The sequence below is a fragment of the Ambystoma mexicanum genome, chromosome 1q (assembly GCF_040938575.1).
Source record: "Ambystoma mexicanum isolate Mex_15411 chromosome 1q, UKY_AmexF1_1, whole genome shotgun sequence".
Lineage (NCBI taxonomy): Eukaryota > Metazoa > Chordata > Amphibia > Caudata > Ambystomatidae > Ambystoma > Ambystoma mexicanum.
In genome coordinates, this window is record NC_090922.1 from 681,287,802 (window position 1) to 681,301,871 (window position 14,070).

The window sequence follows — 14,070 nt, forward strand, 5'->3', positions numbered from 1 at the left end:
CGTGTTTTCCATGTCATGTGCACTACTGTTCCTTGGAATCTTCCTTTCGTTTGGAACAGGGCCAAATATATTATGCACTGTGCTGTTTTTTCATCTATTTCTGTGGCAACAAATGTTCGTGAAGCGCTCATGGCGTATGGTATTAATGAGCAAACGTAACAGCTATCCTCAGTTGTCTGCTTACCAATGCGGGTCATGTGCTGGTACCATATGTTGTTTGTGACGTGTGCTGAATCTTGTACATAATTATCAATACCTTTATTGTCTGAGTATGTGCTGCGTTTAACTTTATTTCGCTTTTGTTCATTGTTACTGTTACCACCTGACGTAACACCTGTTGCAGCAGGGAGGTGGGGTACATTAGGTTTGGGTGCAGCAAAAAAACTCATAGCATAGCTGTACTGCCATACAGAGGCAGCCAAAACTCCGGTGATCATAAAAATCCCTATTATTTTTATTACATATGCTAACCTCACCGACATTTTTGCTCTTACCTTGCTGCAGTCCTGGCAGCGTATTCTTGCGACGTTAAAGTTGCCCGCCTAAAAATTCTCAAAAAGTGCTTGTTATTAAATGTTAGTTTTGTTTCATTAAGCTCTCCCTATCAAATAGTCATTCAGTGCCCAGGTGAAGAGTTGCTCCCACGCTACTCTAAGTGATCGGTCTCTCAAGACCGGCAAGTATGGGCGGAGGTGGGGCATGTAATTTTCTATGGCCAGGAGGAAGGCCGTGTAGTATACACGTACCCTTTTCTTTTTTAAGTATGTTGGCCTTTTTATTTCGTATACAAATTGGTGTGACAATTCTTCTGGGTAACTATCGTCTGGCAGCACCATCTACGCCTGCACACTGAATTTGTTAGATAACTTTTCTTAACAATACAATATTACGCAGCTCCTGTATGTGCGAGAGAAAAAGAGAACATTCACGTGTTTACATGTGTATTGGTGCAAGCGAAGTCCTTAGTTTTTATTACAATTGTATTTAGTAGTCAATGGGGGGGGGGTTTGCTCAGATGGCGGGAGCAGTTTTACTCTTTGAACGTGTGACCATGGGGTGGGCAGTGTGGGGATCACCCCCTTCTTCGTCCGTTATTCTCTCCGAGGGAACAATTGGGTCGTTGTCTGTGGTTGTGTTTTCTTCCGCTGCCGGGGATGTTGTTGGCGTTTTTCCAATGGACCTGTCGTTGGCGCTGGGGCGGGTCTGCAGTTTGTAAATTTTTACATCATGCAGGTGGTTCCACGCACGCTTATCCTTTAGTTTTACTGCTCTTGTTGATACGTCCTCTACTAAATGGGGGCCAGTGAACCTCTGCTGGTTCCACTTTCTATTAAAATTTCGAAGTAGTACGTGGTCACCTTTGGCAAGTTGGCACAAGTTCTCCTTTCCCAATTCTGTATTTTCGTCTATTTCTTGGTTGCTGGTGGACCCGCCCCGTGTGCGCTCGAGCTGTTGAGACACAAACACAACGCTAGTAATCAAAGAAGACACATATTGATACATTTCATCACCTAACACATTCGCAGAACTTTCTTGGTCGGTGAATGCCCTTGACGTTGGTGTTAGGGGAAGGCGCATTTGGCGTCCAGTAACCACCTCGTGTGGGGTGAGGTGGTGGTCGGACCCTGGCCTGTTTCTAAGTTCGAACAGTGCTAACGGAAGGCAATACAACCAACTTTTCTTTGTTGTTTGCTGTATTTTAGCAATTGCCTCCTTCAATAGGCCATTCAGGCGTTCACATACACCATTAGCCTGTGGGTGGTACGCACATGCAAATTTGTGTTTAATGTTCAGTAGGGATGTGATATGCTGGAACATTTCATTTGCGAAATGGGGTCCGTTGTCTGATCTTAACACCTCGCACACTCCCCACCTGGGGAATACCTCCCTTACTATAAATTTGGCTGCTCTAAACGCATCAGGGTGTGAACAGGGCCCTGCTTCGATCCACCTAGAAAATGGGCATACTACTACTATCATGTATCTATTGCCTTGACAAATGTTGATCATATCAACATAGTCAATGTGGAGGTGCCGAAAAGGTCCTTCTGGTCGGGGTATGGTACCTCTTATCACCTTTAAAGTATGACCGGCCGTGAACTGTTGACATGTAAGGCAATTGCTGATAAAATTTGACACATGGGATGTTAACTCGGGACAGAACCAATCTTCTCTAATTCGTGCTGCTATTATTTCTTTGCCTGTATGGGCAGGGTGATGTAATTGGTTCAAGGCGGTATTTAACAATGCCAATGGTATTACAACTTTCCCAGTGCCACCCTGGCGCCATAGTGCGTCGGTTGGTGACATTGTGCATCCTCTTTTCACCCATACTTCTTTTTCGGCCATTGGTGCAGCCGCTTGTAACTCCATAATCTGGGTGGCTGGGAGATGGGTGTACCCTTCTTTTATTAACATCTCCCTCGCTATTCCCCTCCCTCTCCCTCTCTGTGAGTCTGTGGGGTTCCATATCTCACCAAAATATGCAGCATATTTTGCATGTGCGTCTGCTGCTGCATTTCCTTTTGATATATAGTCTTCTCCATTGGTGTGTGCGGTGCATTTTACTAGGGCTAGTTCTTGGGGATCGTTTATTACTTCAATTAGTTCAGCCAACAAGAGGGCATGTTGTACTGGAGTGCCGTCAGCTCTCCTAAACCCTCTTCTTCTCCACTTTGATAGCCCTGAGTGGACAGTGGATGTAACATATGCACTGTCGGAATATATAGTAACTTTTTTATCAAAACTTTCCTTTAGTGCCAATATGAGTGCAACCAGTTCCGCCGCTTGAGCAGAGTAATGCTGTGGTAATTGTACACACTTAATAGCCACACACACTGGCGCTTCCATCATTTGTACTACTGCTGCCCCAGTCCTCCTTATCCCGTCTCCTTGATCAATAGTTGATGACCCATCAATAAACAAAAGCTCACCTCCCTCTAGTGCGTTTTCTTCAACTTTCCTAGTACATGAGTACATCTCAGTTACTTGGGTGCAGTCGTGGGCGTAATCTCCCTCTTCAATTACTTCTGCTAGGAACCTTGCAGGGTTAACCGTGCTACATCTAACAATTGCCAGTTCAGCTTTGGACAAAATAATCTCATAACCTGTTGCCCTCTGTGTCGTCAGTGTGGACTTAGGTTTATTCAATATCGCAAATAGTGCATGTTCTACAAATAGTGTAGTTGGACACCCCATAGTTATTGATGATGCTTTTTCTACTGCAAATGCAGCTGCAGCAAGACCTTGTTCGCAAGAGAATTGTCCTAACATTATTGGATCTAAGTGACCGCTGTAAAATGCTACTGGTTTATAGCCCATGCTAGTCTTTTGGGCCAATACTGCTTTCATTACTGCTGAGTCGCAATGTGAAAATATAAAAAATCGTCGCTCATAGTCTGGGGATGCTAGTACTGGAGCAGTTGATATTGCTTCTTTTAATTCATCAAATGCCTCCTTCATTTCCATAGTCCATCCCAACTTTTTCTCCCCTTTATTTGCTTCCTTCAAACCCTCAAGCAGGGGTCCTATGTAAGAGCTGTAATCAAATACCCATGCTCTACAGTAGTTGCACAGTCCCAGAAATTGCTGCAGTTCTCTTACAGTCTGTGGCACGGGAGTGCCTGATATTGCCTGTGCTCTTTGTGGTGCAATCCTTCTTCCATGTTGTGATATCAGTTGGCCAATGTAAAGTACCTGTTCCTGACAGTATTGTATCTTTTCCATGTCTACCTTGTACCCCTTTTCAGCCAATATCGTCAACATTTTTAATGAGTCCTCTCTACATTTATCTTCATTTGTACTGCAAATTATTATGTCATCCACATACTGTAACACTGTGCTTTCCAACTCAACGTTACCCAAATCCATCTGTATTACCCTATTGAAAATTGAAGGTGATTCACAATATCCCTGTGGTAATCTGGTATGTTTCCACTTCCTATTTCGGTAAGTGAAGCTTGTCAAGTCTTGTGAGTCTGGGTGTAATGGTATTGAGAAAAAAGCATTTTTAAGGTCAATCACTGTAAACCGTGATGCTTCTGCTGGAATGCCACACAAAATTGTGGCCGGGTTTGCTGTTACTGGATACTCTGCTTCTACTATGTTGTTCAACGGTCTGAGGTCCTGTATGAACCGCCAAGACCCTCCTTTAGCCTTGCGCACCGGGTACACAGCTGTGTTGCATGGGGATTCTGAGGGGACCAATATGCCATTGTTTATAAGGGCTGTTATGGTTTCGTATATGCCCTCATCTGCCTCTCTTGACAATGGGTATTGTTTCACTCTTGGTAGTATGGCACCCTTTTTTAATTTTATCCTTACACCCCCTATGCTTTTAATGCATCCTACATCATAAGGGCTAATAGTCCATAATGATTTTGGCACCTTTGACATATCTTCTTTAAAAAATGGGACTGGTGTGCCAGCGGGTGCCTCAAGTGCCATTGCAATTTTCTGTGCCACTTGTTTGTGAGCCACTGTTAGCCACATTTCTACACTCATCATGAACACCATTTCATTTTCCTCCTTTTCTTCTGAAAACAACTCTTCATCTGACACCTGGGTCAGCCTACATCCTTCTGCTAGTGCTATCACCGCCCTCCATGCTCTCCCTTCTTTATCTTGGGCGTGCACAGCAACATAATCAGCTGTTGCAATAATGCTCTCAATGTCCACTGCAAGGACCTTCCCTTCCAGTTCATTAGCTGGTGTTTCTGGTCGGAATAGATAGGCTGCTGGTCTCCTCCATATTTTCCCTCCTATCCCTGGCATCCATGCAAATGCCATGTCTGTTCCGTACTGGAATAGCTCGCCGTCTACCGGCTCCGCCCTGATCGCTATCTGTCCACAGTATGCTTGCAAAATCTGTCGTGCTGCAAGCATGTTAATCCCTGGAGTAGAGCAAATTATGCCATCCTCTGTAAAGGAGATCGTCATATTTAATCTGTTCATTATGTCCCTCCCCAGTATGTTTACTGGTGAGGCACTATAATACAAAAGTGGTACTGACAGATCGTAATCTCCAATAGATAGCGGAACGTTATCAGTAAATGGAACCAACCCTTTAGCCCCAGAAAACCCTTGTGTGTTCATGGCTTCGCCTGACATCTTAAACTTACCTTCCCTTATGCAAGACCGGGTTGCCCCGGTGTCAACAAGGAATGATAATTTTTTGTCACCTATCGTTACCTCTATGCGTGGCTCCTCCGCACTATTAGGTGTTACTGACAGGATGGGACACACCAAGGCCGTCTGTGGGCTGTCCTATTGGGGGTACAATGACTGGCCATTCCCTGTGTAAGGGTTGTGTCCCAACACCGTCACCCCACCCAATTGCGTTCGTTCAGGTTGTGGTGGTGGTTGTATTAACGCTGCACCAGTTACTTGTGGCAGGTATTGTTTTATTTGTTGTTGTGGTAGGGAATAGTGTTGGTCACTCCCTTGTGGTGACATCTGCTGTGGTTGTATGCCCTGCTGTTCTTGTGATGTCCTATGTTGTGCTTGTTCGTTCCATGCTGGTGTTCCTGGCCTGACCCTGCATGTACGTGACATGTGTCCTAATAGTCCGCAGCTCCAACACACGGGTGGTTCCCTGTTTTGCCATGGGAAGTTCCCTGTGTTGTCCTGGTATACTGGTTGCCCTGTCTGGTAGTTATTTCTGAGTCCCCCAGCCTGTTGTTGGGTATTATATCCGTATCCTCTTCCCCTCATAAACCCTCCTCTCCCTCTATTATAATTATAATACCCAGCTCCTTGCATTGGGTACCCTCCTCCCATGTTCTGTGCGTGTGATTGCAGAGGCAGCACTTGCTCTATTACCTCTTGTGGAGGCGCTATTTGAGCTGGATTTTGTGCAGCCACTACTTGCGTTGGGCTTTGGGCCATTGGTGTTGGCGCAGTTATTAGTGCCCCTTCCATGGTATATTTAGTAAGTTTTTTCTGTACTAATTTGGCCTCTTCTGTTTTCCTGTCCTCTTCCTTTTGTTTCATTTTTCCTTGCCATGTTCTACAGTGATGTACTATAGTCAGTTGTATTTCCGGCCATGGTTTTGCTTCCATCCCCACTACTTTCTTTAATTGTCTCTGAACTCCTTCTGGGAGCCCTTGTACTAGTATATGATAAAATATGGCTGGTGTTTTGTCCCATTGTTCTCTAGTTTCCATGCGCCACTTCTCTTGAATATCCTGGATATAATCAACAGGATCCTCGTTCTCACCCATCTTACGGGAAGTAATGGCTCCTATGTCTGATGTGTCTGGGTACTGCACTCTTAGTGCCTGCCATAGCGCATGTCTGCAGTTTGCAAATGGTGCCCCATCATGCGATGTGTTTGTTATTGTTACCCCATGGAATCCCGCTCTTTTCCAAATGTCATCCGCTCTATCCCCTAATATTGATATTAACAGGCCCTTAACATCTCCCACTGCTAGTTTCTGTCCTGCGGTGTGTTTTTCCATTTCATATATCCATTTACCCGCACCTCCACTTAATGATGGGAGCCTACATTTTATGTTTTCCTTATCCGTATGTTTCCAAGGTACATACTGTGGTCTAACCCCTCCTCTCTCCAGCAGTGGCATTACATTCTGTCTTGTGTCATCCTTTATGCTCCATGATGTTAACTCTTCACACCCCTCCTCTTCCCCCATTCCTTTTACTACTTCAAATCCTTCCTTACTACCTCTTCTCCTACCTCCCTCTTCTTCCTTTCCCCTTTTTTCATCCTTTCCTGTGTTCAATATGGGCACGTCTGTTTGCCTGTCTTGCCTGCGACTAGGGAGGTCCCTAAGCCGACATGCATAAGGTGTAACTTCGTCCATGAAGGGTGCGAGCTTTATTCTGTGCAGAGAGCGTGCAGTTGTTGAACATGTGGGGTGTGGCGTTAGAGAGCGTGATGGTGATGTGGGTGGCGTGTGTTGGTTGGTGAGCGTCGGTGGCGTGTGTTCGTTAGTTTGTGTTTCTCCCATTCTTTTCACTTCCTCCTTACTTCTCTCCAGCTCCTCCCATCTTCTACTCACCCATGGCGAATCTATGTTTGTTCTAGTGAGGTATAGCTTATCTAAGCTTTCCCTTTCACTCTTCCTTCCATCCTCACTACAAAAATCATTCATAAATTGCGCCCCCCACTCTGCCTTTTTTCCTTTTATTGTTACAGTTTTTAAGTCTATTAGGTCTCCCTCTTCCTTTCCGTTGTTACCACCTGTTCCCCTTAGTGCTGACGTTGTTGCTACCTCTCTATTTTTATATACTTCTCCCCATCTTTCACTCTCCCTCTTACTCTCTTCTCTCTCCCCTTCACTCCTCTCCTCCATCTCCCTACTATTTTCCTCTCTTTTCCTTTTTAATTCCTCCATTACTTCGTTGCTCATCTGTTCCAATATCCTTTCATCCTCTCTCCTCCTTTCCCATTTCACCCTTTCTCTTTCTACTATACTCTCTATTACCTTCCCCTCTTCATATTTTTTAGCTGTCTCTGATATTATCCTCCTCCTCCATATTTCCATTTCTTTTTCATTTTCTTCTTCTTCCTTCTTCTTCTCCCTCATCACTACTCTTGATACCCTTTCTGCTGCTGCTTTTACCCTTACAGCTTCCCTCTTTCTCTCCTCACTTTGCTCCCTTAATTTTTCCAATTCGTCCTTACCTTCTTTCCTTTTCCTCACTCTCTCTCTTTCCTCCCCCTCAAGTTGTTTTATCAGTTCATTCTGCTCATCCCTTAGTTTAGCTAATCTTTCCTCCAAAATCTCTTCCTTCTGCCGTAGCAGCTCCTCTCCCCTCATTTCACTCTCTCTTTCACTATCCTCGTTTGTTCTCTTTACCGCCTCCCTTTCCTCTCCAGTTAGTGATCCTCGTAATTTCAACAATATCTGTGCAGCTACCCACTCATCGTTTCCTATCTCTACAGTCTGCTCTTCTCTCCTCCCGTCCCCCATTGGTATCTTTCCATGAGCCACATATGGTGGAGGGCTGTATGCCGGGTTTGAGTATCCTTCAGCCGCCCTTAACTGTCCTTTTATTTCTCCTAATTCTCTTAAAGGGTACAACCCTCCTCCCTCTGTTTTCACTCCCGGTGTTAAGGGTATCTCATTGCTCGGTTCCTGTTTTATGTCAGCTAATTTATCAACCTTTCCTCCACCCAGTTTTTCATTCCCCATATTCTTTGTTCCTTCACTCTCCTTTTCCCCATCCGTTCCTTCTTTCTTAATCTCCTTTTCTTCCGGTGTTTCCCCCATAGTGAACATTCCATTTGGTCCTGGTCTAGACCCCTGGAACATCCTCCATAAGTTAAACACCTCCACATGGTTTGCCAACTTCTTCCCCTTGTATGTATTGTGCAGATGGTTTAATAGTGAATGTTGGGCATATGGGTCAAAGCTACCATTAGGCGGCCATGGTGTCAACATTTTGTTGTCCGTCCCCTGGGTCCACTCTATGCTGTACTTAATTAACTTCTCCCTATGTGGTGGCAGTGTGGTGCATATATGTTGTAGTGGGGTAGTGAGGGTATTCCCCCACCCTCCCAACCCTCTCCCGTATGACATACTAGCGCACCCTTTCTTACCCTTCCCCTTGCTACCAGTTTGCAACATACAACCTTTTATTGCTTACCTTGCCCCGCAAGTGTGGGGACTTACGACAATCCTTTGACAAATTATGCAATGATAATAATCACAAAAAAAAAAAAATTATAAAACAAATATATTTATGATGTTATATTATATTCCTTCCCCTACGGCCCCCTGCGGCCGAAGCGCACGCAGCCCCCTGCAGCTGCGTACCCCTTACGACGATCTTACACAGTCGTCCTTTTTCCCCGTTCTCCTCCCACCTTTACACTTGCCGTGGCCGGCGTTCTCCGTGCGCAGCCACGCCCCCTTCCCCTTCTCCTCTTTGATCCACTCGTTTATCGTTTATCTCCGTGTCCGCTCCTTTATCATGTTTCTCTTCCCCACCAATGTCAAACCCAAAGCTTCTTGTGTTCACGATATCTTACTAAATCCCTACTGGTGACGTCACCTATTTCTTCGAACTACTGGTATATTCGTGTTATGTTCTTTAAATTCAAAATACACTTGCAATCTACCCCGCTAACCCTACAGCTGTCTTCCTGTCTCTCCTGGAACAAGGTAATCTCATCAATACTATAACCGGACTGCGCACGCTGCGTCGCCTCGCGTGTGATACGCCCCTCAACAGGAGGGCTTAACCAGCCAATTATCTTCCGTTTTGGGCAACTACGTAACTAGCCACCGCCCACAGGGAAACGTCATCTACCTATCGAGTTTCTTGCTCGAACAATAGGGAACCTCATCTACCTATCGAGTTTCTTGCTCGAACAATAGGGAACCTCATCTACTCATTGAATGATAAATGTCAAATCGTAGGAAACCACACACACCCACCCTCACACGTAGTCGCGATTTAGGCCAATCAGTGTCTTTCGAGCGGCTGCACGTGATGTTTTCGTGCCCCGCCCCCCTCTTTCGCGTAACGTTAGCTTTTTGTTGCGAGCGTCTGCACGTGTTGTTCTCGTGCCCTGCCCCCCTCTTTCGCGTAACGTTAGCCGCCTTCTCTCGCACTCAATTCACTACCATTCATTCCATTATCATCACTCAATTAAACCTTCACCCCACCTTTTTACAATACCTCCCTCCTCCCTTATTTACTTCCGCCCCCTCCCTCACAATTTCGCATTGCTTGTTGTGCGTGTCATGCTCACCAAGTTCCCTCGATGCAGGGCCGCTCGACTGCGTGCACCCCTCCAAGCGGCTCGCCACCTCCCCTCGTCTGGACCACGTCTGGACACTCGCCGACCGCGGGCGGGATACTTCTCAACCGGCTCCCGAGGGCCAATATCCGGATTGCGCTGTCCGGTCCTCTCGCAGCTCCGCGATGGTCCTGTAGTCCTCAGAAGGGGGCAACGGCAGAGGGGGCCGCGCCGCCGGGCCTCCCCGCAACGGGAGTGCCTGGAAAAATAAAAAATAAAAGTCGATCTTAAACAGATCTCAGCAGTGCCTCCAACTTGTCGGGGGGGGATTCTGCCGGGGTCGGCCGGGCCGTCCGCAGACCTCCGGGCAGGGAGGCCCCAACTCCTCCCGTGTATATCTCGGATCGAGACAGAGTATGAGGCACACACAAGGAGCAAGGCAACTTCTGCCGTTTATTATGCAAACGGCAGGGATGGGTCAAGGAGCGTACGCGTTCGTCCTGACACACACACAATAGTGGGGCTCGCAGGCCCTTTTTACTACATTATGACGCGCTACTTGCGTCATTCCAAAAAGTTACCAAAAGAACCTATCGCCACTCTTGATTGGTTGCTCGAGTGGTGGGGTTAGTATAGTACGCATATAGAGAATGATATTAGTGGTTAAGATGTAGTCAGGTGGTATATCTGGGTTGTCCCTACAATTAGATACATAAGAATTGTTACATGAAGACCCCTGAGGATTGGCTAACGTTACTGACGTCTGAGATAAGAACCTCATGTTCTGATTGGTGCATCCGTGAGCTCCCCAGCCTGGGACCACCGTTGTTCCCAGCACACGGTGCACCTGTGGTTGCAACAGTGTTTCAATATGGGTACGTGCAGGCAATGTGAGGATTTATTCATAGGTGGGAGACTGACCGTTCCCACTGTAGCAGGTGTCCATTGAGCCTTTCAAGTGTGTCGGCCTGCGTCTCGTAGCGAGGTACCCAGACGCCTTTTCTCTCCTGGGTTTTGGCATCTCGTCAGGTTCGGCTTGGTCACGTGGGGAGGGACCGTGTTTGAGGCATAATTCTGCACAATTAATATTGTTTTTCCACTGTATGTCTGGTTTAATTTGCAGATATGATTTTAACATTGGTACGTGGAGTGCGAGGTTGCAACATCGTGCCTTTGAAGATTTGTTTCTTGACTGTGGGTTTGCAACATTACGACCTTGGCTGGTTGCTCCACTGGGTTCTTTCTGCAGGCTCAGCAACCTGACTTTTGCTTTGTTAATGTCCACGGGAACTCTTGCTTGAGGCCTACTTGGGCCTGGTGCACGAGTAATCCATTTAGTGCATGGATGCTTTAGGTTATAGTGGCATACAGTTTCATGGCCAGTATCGTGTTTCCATTATATCTCTTATGATGGTAACGGGTTTCAAGAGAAGCGTGAGCAAGCGTTATAAATGAGCTCATGGTGCGTCTTGCGTTTCTGCATTCTGAAAGCCTATGTAAAAATAATAAAGATGCACGTCCGTGAATAAGCCTGTCGCCTACGTCAGAGCACTGAGTATGTTCTTCGTGTAGATTGGTGTGGAAATGTTCAGCGTGTATAATAGTTCAGCGGTGCTTCCCGTTATCTAGGTCGTCATGGCATCTCTAACGATGTGTAGATTTCAGTCTAGTTGGTCCGTGCCGCAGGTGTCGGCATGGCCAGTGCGGGCTGTTGGGCAGGCAGATGGACACATCCGTATGTTTCTGTACCAGGGTATTTGGTCATCTGGTAAATGGGCAAACTCTTCTCGTGGCGGGTGTCTGGGCCGCGACCCTCTAGGCCAAGCGCGAGAGGTGAAGGACGGGAGTCTGGTTTTCCATTCTCCCACTTCAACGCGATTAGATGGATTTCAGACATGTCGATATCTCCCGTACAAGTATATGACACGTATAGTCAGTATACGCCAGAAATGCAGAGGAAAGTGATACAGGTAATGGTAGAATACCTGCAGGATGAATGTATAAAAAGAAAGATTTGTTGTCCCACAGAATTATTGAATATCTACAAGAGAGCTTTTTCATCTGACACTCCTTCAGCTGCTTTAGCGCTCGATTTAGCTCTGTTGCTCAGTAATCGTTCGGAGTTTCCTATCTCTCAGTTGCCTATGAGAGAAGTTCCTCTGACATTTGTCCCAAAAGTTGAGGTTCCTGCTAATGCCGGAACAGGTGCAGCAACCTATGAAATTCCTGCACGTTATGTGTCGCAGTTTGTTCACGTCCCGTTCTCAAGACAGGAAGTGAACACCATTAAACAATCCATTCCCGATATTAGAAAGAATCCGACAGGGTTCTATAAAGGGATAGAATCTGTCTTGCAGTCATCAGTATTTACTCTGCGTGATATTGATCTGTTATTTCCCATGCACCTACCTATTGATTTGTGGAAACAAATTAGGACTGTAGAGGATGTACCAGAATTAGGAGACACATGGGTTAATATAGTTCGATTAGATAGAGAAAGGCCAGCTGGCTAGAGACCATCACAGGTAATACTGACTTCGCCTGATAGAATAGTGACGGAACTAAAAGTTATAATTCCTGAAAGAAGGATCATTTGGGACAAACTTACTGCTTGTGTCCAAGGGAAGTCTGAAGGTGCTACCGAATTCTTTAATCAGTTCAAATAAGTGTTTTCAGATTACAGTGGACAAGATTTGAGCACAGAGTCTGGGAAACGACTATTCGTAGATAAATTTGTGCGTGGATTGTTGCCTGACATCCAGTCACAAATTATGTCTTTGGAGAGTGCTTGGCAAGCTAAGTCTCAGTCTGAAGTATTGCATATGGCTCAGTACTATGAGAACTGTGTCAATAACAAAAAAGAAAGAATTGAAAAAAGAAAGGGAGATCTGAAAACTAAAGTTCTATTACAACAAATTGTCAGAGGCCCTAGAGGGGGTACTTCACAATTTAGGGGACAATATGCTCCACAGGGAAATGTGCCGTTGGGTCCTGTAAACGTGAGCCAATGTGCTTATGGCAGACAAGAGGGTCATTGGCGAGCACAATGCCCGTTCCTCCAACAGAGGTCGAATAACGCATTTGGTAACATGGGTAGATGATCCAGAGGCCGCCCTGGGACTGGGGGTCCTGGTAGAAGTCAGTTTTCTCAAAATTTGCAACCTTTTTCGCAGGATAATCAGTCACCAAGTGTGGATAATAGAAACATTTTTGATCATCCTTCTGCTGCATATCTCTCTGAAGACCTTCCTTTTGACGACATTCTGTTTCACCAGGATTGCCCAAAGCAGGGTTTGGTACCCATGCCTATTCCCGTTAATCAGAAAGGTCCCTACGTTGAGATGATAGTGGGAAATAGGAAACATCTATTTTTGATAGATGCAGGAGCACAGAAGTATTCCATTGACCATTCACGGGTTCCAAACATTCCACTGTCAGGGCAAACCAATGTTTCTGTAGGGTTTTCTGGTACACCAGTAGTCTGTCCGGTTTCTTCGCCCCTACCGATTACAGTAGGTCCATTCACGGATCACTATCCATTTATTTTAACTACGAACTGTGGAGAGAATTTGTTGGGGTTGAATCTGTTGAAGGAATTAAATGTGGTAATTCATTGTTCTTCGGATGGAGTGCGTTTGACGATTTCACCACAACAACTTTCTGTCTCTCAGTTTTTGTCTAGACCCTTGCCGCCGGAATTTAGTGATGTTCTGGAGTGTTTATGGGCATTTGATGACAATGATGTCGGTGTTCTACAAATTGAGCCTATTAAGATCATTTTGAAACATGGAGTAAAGTTTCCACGTATTCCTCAGTATAAGATTTCAGTTGATGGTGAGTAAGCTTTGAAATGCATAGTCTCTGATTTTGTACATTGTGGGGTAATTGAGGAAATTACAGGTAGTTTGTGCAATAGTCCGATTTTGCCTGTATATAAGAAAGGCAATAATGCAATTCCTTCTCGTTTCATCATTGATTTACGTGCCATCAATAAGATTGTTGCTCCACAATTCCCTATTGTGCCTGATGTGATGACAATACTAACCATGATTCGAGCTTCTGCTACTCACTTTAGTGTTATAGATCTTAAGAATGCTTTCTTTAGAATTCCTATACACAAGGATAGCAGATATCTGTTCGCGTTCACCTTAGGGGGACGCTCGTTTACATTCACCCATGCGCCGCAAGGGTACACGGAAAGTCTGAGCATCTATATTAGGGCTTTGAAAGAGCAGCTTGAAACACTCAAATTGCCTACCACTTGTACACTGCTTCAATATGTAGACGATCTACTTTTAGCTGCTGACTCAGAAAGTGCCTGTAAGGAGGGCACCGTGATGTTGCTTATTCATCTAGCAAA